The sequence below is a fragment of the Pteropus alecto genome, unplaced genomic scaffold (genome assembly GCF_000325575.1).
Source record: "Pteropus alecto unplaced genomic scaffold, ASM32557v1 scaffold12, whole genome shotgun sequence".
NCBI lineage: Eukaryota > Metazoa > Chordata > Mammalia > Chiroptera > Pteropodidae > Pteropus > Pteropus alecto.
In genome coordinates this window covers 6,369,513-6,377,830 of record NW_006432669.1, presented here as the reverse complement: position 1 = coordinate 6,377,830, position 8,318 = coordinate 6,369,513, and positions in this window count along the sequence as shown.

Genomic DNA, 8,318 nt, shown 5'->3' with positions numbered 1-8,318 from the left:
ATGCATCAAGTATTTATTAATTTTAATATTATTAAATGTTTTTATTTTATGAATAAAAATCCTCTTTAGAATCCACTTGAGAAGAATTACAAAGATTCATCATAATATAACTATTTATTACATTAATAAAATGTAAAGGCGAATAAGTTTTAGCTTCTCTCAATTCCATAAATTTGACTTGTGAGGAGGTATTTCTCTCATGTAACCAATAAATTTATCAATTTTATTAATGGTGATGATTTAATGTCCTAGTGTTGAAACCCCATCAATAGAGAAAATTAAAGCCATAGTCATGAGGATGGAGCATGAGAGGTAAATTCTTTTCTTTGAGGGATGATGCTGAGATTTTTGTTATTAACACACGATTCAGGTACAGAAAATCTTGTTTGCCTATTTTCTTTGTATTGTTAAGAAAAGATATATTACTTGAGTTCTAAAGTTACAGGAATTAAACTGGTGAGCAGCGGGATATATCTCTCTAGGAATACAGGGCAAAGATATATTTATTAAGCTCTATGTGATATATATGTATATATATTTATTCCACATATATATATTTATTCCCAATATAGCATATAAACGTTAGTAAATAAAATTTAATAACCTAGGACAATAATACCTTTATAATTTAATAAAATATAATTACTCATTCTTTAGAATATTTCAGAAGTATCTAGAGATATGATTTTGCAACTAATTTATATCCTGGATAAGAACTCCTGATCTATTTCTAAGGCACTTTCAATCCTTAATATTTCATATCTCTGCAACCAAGGCATGCAGTTATACTTCAGGTTCTAACCCAGTTTTTCCAGGGAAGGTGAATGAAATATTCCAGTGAGTAAGATTGAGGTTAGCCTAAAATCAACATTATTTATTTGGGCAGAATATTAAAAAACAGATTAAAATTTAAAGGTAATTTCAAATATCACAAATATAGAAGTAAATATAATTTATCATGTTCCTAACAGGTAAATATTTTTAAATCTTATTTCTTATTTTTAATATTTTTTTATTTGTATATTTTGAGGGGTAAGTAAGAAAATTTTCTACTATCCTTTCATCTCAATTTGGGAAAGACTTAAAAGAATATATTCTGGGTTCCAGTTTATAACTTAAAGTAGAGAACTAAAAAGAGCCTCGCAGCAACTAAAATTCTGGACGAAGTAAAAATTAACAATTTTTCTTGAGTTTGTCAGAGAAGTAAAGTTGCAAGGCAAACAAACAACAAAAATTTGGAAGGAGAAGGATATCTTCAAGGAAGAAAAAGACCTGAACATTTGATTATCTAAAGCATTTACTATCTAAAGACAAACAGACAGTAGGATGCTTGAACTAGAAATTTTTAATGACTTTCTGAAGACCAAGCGAGAGCTAGCTAGTGTGAGTATAAAGACTCTGGCGGTGACAGGCACATAGGGGTTCTCAACAGCTTGTAGACATGTTCTCCAAGAATCCCACTGGAATCTTACAGAGTCCATCAGGGCAACCTAGAGAGAGACCCCTGCCTACCCTCCCCACTCAATTTGCTGACTGGGGCGGAGGAATAGAAATCATTGCTGAAATCTCTTTTGACTCATTTCTTTTGTCTCCAATACAAAACAAGACTCCAGAGATAAAGGCATCAAAAGCTGTAGTCTGTAGGTACTGGCAAAATCCCATATCTGAAAAGACATTTGCACACCGAAGTTCATAGCAGCTTTATTCACAATGGCCGGGAGGACATGGAAGCAACCAAAGTGTCCTATGATAGATGATTGGATAAAGGAATTGTGATACTTGTGATACATGTGTACAATGGACTATTACTCAGCCATAAGAAGAGATGAAATACTGCCATTTGCAAGAACATGGATGGACCTCGAGATGATCATGCTAAGCGAAATAAGGTGGACAGAAAAAGTTGAAAACCACATGACATCACTTATATGTGGGATATAAATCTGAAAGCAACAAACGAATAGGACAAACAAACAGAAACTCATGGACATGGACAATAGACTAGTGGTTACCAGAAAGTAGGGTGAAAGGGGAGGTAAACTGGGTAAAAAGGGTCAAATATGTGGTAACAGAAAGAAATCTGACTATGGGAGGAGAATATTACAATATAAAAAAAATAATAAAAATAAATAAAACCCTTATCAGAGACGTCGTTTACAAATATATTTTCCCATTCAGATTGTTGACTCTTGTTGATAGTTTTGTTTTTCTTTGCTGTGCGGAAGCTTTTTAGTTTGATGTAGTCCCATTCATTTATTTTTTCTTTTATTTTCTTTACATTTGAGGTCAAATTCATATAATCCTCTTTAAGTCCAAGGTCTCTGAATTTAGTTCCTATATTTTCTTCTATGCAATTTATTGTTTTGGATCTTATATTCAGGTCCTTAATCCATTTTGAGTTAATTTTGGCGTGTGGTGATAGACAACAGTCTAGTTTCATTTTTTGTTTCTCTGTTTTTTTCCTATGGAAACTCTTTAGTTCTCCATACACTGTTTTCTTGGCAAATCTAAAACTTTGAAGTCAGTTTTATCTCTAAAGCTAATTCCTTAGATAAATACCCAGAAATGCAACTGTTAGGTCAAAAAGTAGTTTTATTTTTAATTTTTTGAATAACCTCCAAATTGTTTTCCACAGTGGCTGCACCAATTTGCAATCCCACCAATAGTGCATGAGGGTTCCTTTTTCTCCATTTCTTCATCAACACTTGTTTTTTGATTTATTGATAGCCATTCTGACAGGTGTGAGGTTTTGTGGTTTTAATTTGCATTTTTTGATGATTAGTGCCCTTGAGTATGGTTTCATGTCTATCGGCCATGTATATGTCCTCTTTGGAGAAATGCCTATTCAGGTCCTTTGTCTATTTTTTAATTGGATTTTTTTTTCTTTTTGGTGTTGAGTTGCATGAGTTCTTCATAAATTTTAGATATTAACCCTTTTTCAGATATATCATTTGCAAATATCTTCTCTCTTTTAGTAGGTCGTGTTTTCATTTTGTTGATGGTTTCCTTTGCTGTGCAAAAACTTTTTAGTTTGATGTAGTCTTATTTGCTTATTTTTTTGTTTGTGTCTCTAGACTGAGAAGATGTATCAGAAAAAATACTACTAAGAGCAATGTTATAGAGTTTACTGCCTATGTTTTCTTCTAAGCAGTTTATGGTTTGGGGTCTTACATTTAAGTCTTTAATCTACTTTGAGTTTATTCTTGTATATGGTTTAAGAAGTTGGTCCACTTTTATTTTTTTTGCATGTATCTGTCCAGTTTTCCCACCACCACTTATTGAAGAGGCTATCTTTACCTCAGTGTATATTCTTGCCTCCTAGATTAAATGACCATATAGGCATGGGTTTATTTTTGGGCTCTCTATTCTGTTCCATTGATCTATGTGTCTGTTTTTATGCCAGTACCATGCTGTTTTGATACTATAGCTCCGTGGTACAGTTTGCTATCAGGTAGTGTGATACGTCCAGATTTGTTCTTTCTCAAGATTGTCATAGCTTTTGGGGATCTTTTATGGTTCCATATAAATTTTAGGAGTATTTGCTCTTGTTCTGTGAAAAATGCCATTGGTATTTTGATAGGGATTTCACTGAATCTATAGATTGCTTCGGGTAGTAAGGGCATTTTAATGATGTTAATTCTTTCAATGCATGAGCATGGTATATGCTTTCATTTATTTGTATCATTTTTCAGTTTCTTTCTTCAACTATTTATAATTTTCTGAGAACAGATCTTTTACCTCCTTGGTTAAATTTATCCCTAGGTATTTTATTTTTTTGATGTGATTATAAATGAGATCGTTTTATTAATTTCTCTTTCTGATAGTTCGTTATTAGTGTATAAAAGTGCAACCTATTTCTGAATATTAATTTTGTAACCTACTTTACTCAATTCATTTATTAGTTCTAACAGTTTTTGGGTAGAATCTTTAGGGTTCTCTCTATATCGAATCGTGTCATCTGTAAATAATGACAGCTTTACTTCTTCCTTTCCAATTTGAATGCCTTTAATTCTTTTTCTTATCTAATTACTATGGCAAGGAGTTCAAATAATATGTTGAATAAAAGTGGTGAAAGTGGACATCCATGTCTTGTTCTTAACCTTAAGGAAAACACTCAGCTTTTCCCCATTGAGTATAATGTAAGCTGTGGCCTTTATTGTCATATATGGCCTTTATTACGTAGAGATATGTTGCCTCTATTTCTCCTTTGCTGAGACTTTTTATCATAATGAATGCTGGATTTTGTCAAATGCTTTTTCTGGATCTATTGTTATGATCATATGATTATTATCTTTCAATTTGTTAATGTAATGAAGAGTAGGTGTTAATTCTTTTTTGAATGTTTGACAAAATTAACCTGAGTAGCCACCTGGTCCAGGACTTTTGTTTGTTGGGAGTTTTTGATGACTGATTCAATTTTTTAGTAGTAATCAATCAGTTCAGATTTTCTGTTACTTCTTGACTCAGTAAAGACCATATTTTATCTCAAGATTAGTATATGAATTCTAATTTGAGGATTCTAATCATCTTAATATTCATAAATTTACTTTAATTCTAATCTGCCCAGAACATTTCCTGACTCTACTCTTTTTTTTTAATTTTTTTATTTCAACTCTTTAACATTCACAGTAGAGATTTTTATAATTAAAATAGACTTAGCTTGGCTAAATCTATAACTATTTTACAATTAAAATAGACTACCACTCTGCCCCTTTCTGTCTCTTTTTTCTCTTCTTTTTCTCCATCAATAAATATAGTTTACACATTGTGCTAAATGCAGAAGATATAAAAAATGAATAAAATGAATAAATCTAGTTCCGAATACATGGTCACAAAAAGTTAATTCAGTATCTAATTTCAGACACAATGTCAAGAACAGGATAACTCAGTATCTTGCTTAATTCACACAGCTAGAGTCAGGATTCAAAGCCAGGATAGCTGACATCAGAATCCATACTCAACTGTTGCACTCTTTTGCCTGTCATATATATAAAAAGTGCAGCAGGAACTGAAAAAAGAAGTGATATTAGAACTGGATCAGAAACATCTTTAAAGAAGAATAGACTAAATTAAGAGAAGTTTCTTGTTGGTTTCTTTTACATAGGGCTGTCTTGCTTTAACTACTGTTATTATTTATCTATATTCTTTAATCTTAAAGTGTGTGCCTCCTTATTAGAGAGATCAGAAGAGTTTAATATCTAACCTTGTTTATACTTTTGGGATACATATTTAATAAAGAGTAATTTATCATTCAAATCATTGTCAAACATTTAAAACATGTTTTAAGGTAGAAAACAAAAATTTTAAAACATTACCAGCACCAGAGTAAGCTTTTTCTTGTCAAGCTTTGTGATGATGCTATATCTATGTTATAGCTATTATTACTCATTTGTCTGAGGTGACAAGATGGGAAGGTTAAAAATCTATATATCTATGAATGAATCTGTTTGTATATATACATAATGGAGAAAATTCATTGTAATTTGAAAGAATAAACAATAAAACTATTGTGAGATTCATAGCATGCCAAGAAGTAACATAAAATGTTCAAATGTGTAAGTGTAAACCAAATTACAATTTTTTCTTCACTGTATTTCTAATGACTTTTATTTCAAGTCTGTTCTGAAGTAATTTATATCAGTTTTAGAATAATTATTTTTTAAATTACTATTGCTAGCTCTATTAAATGTATAAGCTTTATCTTGCTTAATTGTGCTTGTTAGATATTTTCCTTTTATATAAATCTCATTTCTACTCTTATTCTCAATACAAAGTACTGAGAACTCAAAGTAGTTATTTAAATATTTCTCTCCTTTGATTTTAACTTTTTATGATATTAAATATTCTCTTCTGGAAGCTTATTATAAATTTTGAAGACCACTTTAACTGTGGTAACATCAATAGATAACTTAGTCTATAAGTTTGCATTTATAAAGTAATATGTTTGAAAATGATTTGGATCTATTTGAAAACTGTTGATATCCATTTTCAAAGATGACTGATCTGTCAAGAAGGCTGTGCGTCAAGTCATGGTACATGAGCTGCCTGTCCAACCTGACATATATGCAATCTTTGTGGCAGCAGCAACAGATTGATGTCTTGTTTTAAGTCACTGAAAATTAATTTCTTTTAGTTTACCTATCACTGATTCTAGAGATTTTCAAAGGTTATTTTCGGCTTTAAAGATAAAATAGTGGTTATCGGAGCTTCTTTGAACCTGTTAACTCTTTGTAAATTTTTCTATGCAATTGACTCTTATTATATATGACAATTTTTCTAAGTTAATGTAGAAAATTATTAACAATATAAAAGAAGAAAATAAGAAACTAAAATTTAATTGATTAGACTGTGTTTATGCTAATTTCTTTGCTACATTCACTGTAGTCATGAGGCTTTATGCTATTTGGGCAGCTTTATAAATATATTTGTATATAACCTGATACAGTACAACATAAATTCATATATAATATATTATTTGAACTGTACAGAAAACCCTGTATTGAATATTGTGATGGGTAGTATAGTGAATATTGTTAAAGACACATAACCAAATCCTCAGTTCTTTGAAGTTTATGCATTCAAATTTATTGAAGTGAAAATTACTCGAATTCACATACTACATATGGGAAACCTCAGAGCCTCCTTACCCCAGTATCTCTCAGAATTCTCAGAAAGCTTATATGTCTCCAAGTTACTGCCCTCTCAAATTACTAACATATAAATGCTCAATTTTACTATAACTCACGTCTTATGGTTAGTTGTTTCTCTCTCTGCAATAATTCTGAAGAAAAAAATACAGGCTTGTTATATTTAGTTAACTTACTGAAATTCTGAAGACAATAGTTATAAAACAATATTGTACAACAGAAACTTAAAATATTAGACATCCTTATTTTTAAAAGTCCTTTGGCCATTCTTGCTCCCTTCATTGTGAATAAATTATTTTTCCCATGTTATTTTGGTACCTTCTCTCACTTTCTCCTTTTCACCTCTTTATCTCTAACTTATCTCAAAATTCAATTTCATGTTCTTTCTTATAAAGAAAATTTAAGCATCTGTTTTCCTCTTTACTCACAATCTCTCTTTGCATACCCAAAGATTAATTAATACACTCTAGCAAAGATATACCCATTGACTACGGGTTTAACTGTTCAGCATATGGAAGATCTGATAAAGGATTTGGAATTTTGATCTTTACCCCTATCCCCAACAGAGATGACTTTCTCACTGATCTTAATTATGCCATTTTTTTAGCAAGTGAGAACAAATATGCAGAATCTAAAAAAAGAGAACAAATATAATATTTTTATTAATGGTTATTTTTTCCACTTCCAACTATACTCTATTTCAGTTGGAAGAAAAGGATCCAGAATGATAGAACTAGCTTAATTGAAAGACACCAAGAAGGCATTAATCTTAGTTCCTATCTGCTGTAACTTTCTTCCTGTTTTAAGTCTTAAAATTGATTTCCAGTGATACCAATGTATTCATAATAGTGCCATGCATATTTATACATTTGGTGAATACAATATACACAAATATAATTTTAGTATATGTGAGAAAGTACAGAGTTACACATAATTGCTTAAAAGCTGTGTGGAAAATATTTTAAATTTTCCAAAAGCAGTTTTCGTCAATTTAAAAAGTAATTGCTGTCAGCTTCAGTCAGGTAGATAGAGCAAGTGCTTACTTACAAAAAAAGAAGGAAGTAAACAGTTTTCATTATGTGCGAAATTGACTTGTGCTGTTAAAAACGAAGGGTCTAGGGAATCTCTTCTTTATCGCCTACAGCATTATAAATAAGGAGATCTGAGAGGTGTCCCAGAGAGGCCAGGAAGAGGTATATTTCCTTCTCCCATTGCACATCTTGCTTCAATAAACGTTAAGCAAAAAGCAATTATGAGAAGAGAGAGTGGTTAAATTGTATTATTGGAAGATTACTTTATTTTTTACTGCATTTTGGAAAGCAAAACACAGTGGAGAAACATTCTTCTCAACCTAATCCGTCTTTTTTCAGTCAAGAGGCACAACTAGGTCTCAGGTGAAGAAGTGTGGGACCTGCAAGGAGATCTGGCCTGAACTTGGAACTAGCTCCCAAGCCTGGCTGCAATGATCTACATCGTGGGGTTTAGGGGCAAAAGATCATGTAATGTTTCTCAAAGTGTAACACAAGGCTTTTTGAATCAAAAGGCTTTTTCTTCCTGATTAAATACAAGTATATTGAAGAGTAGACATCATTGTTGTCCCTTGATATATAAATGGAAACTTGTAAAAATGTAATTATTCATATGGCATCCTGAATACCTTTATTTATTAAT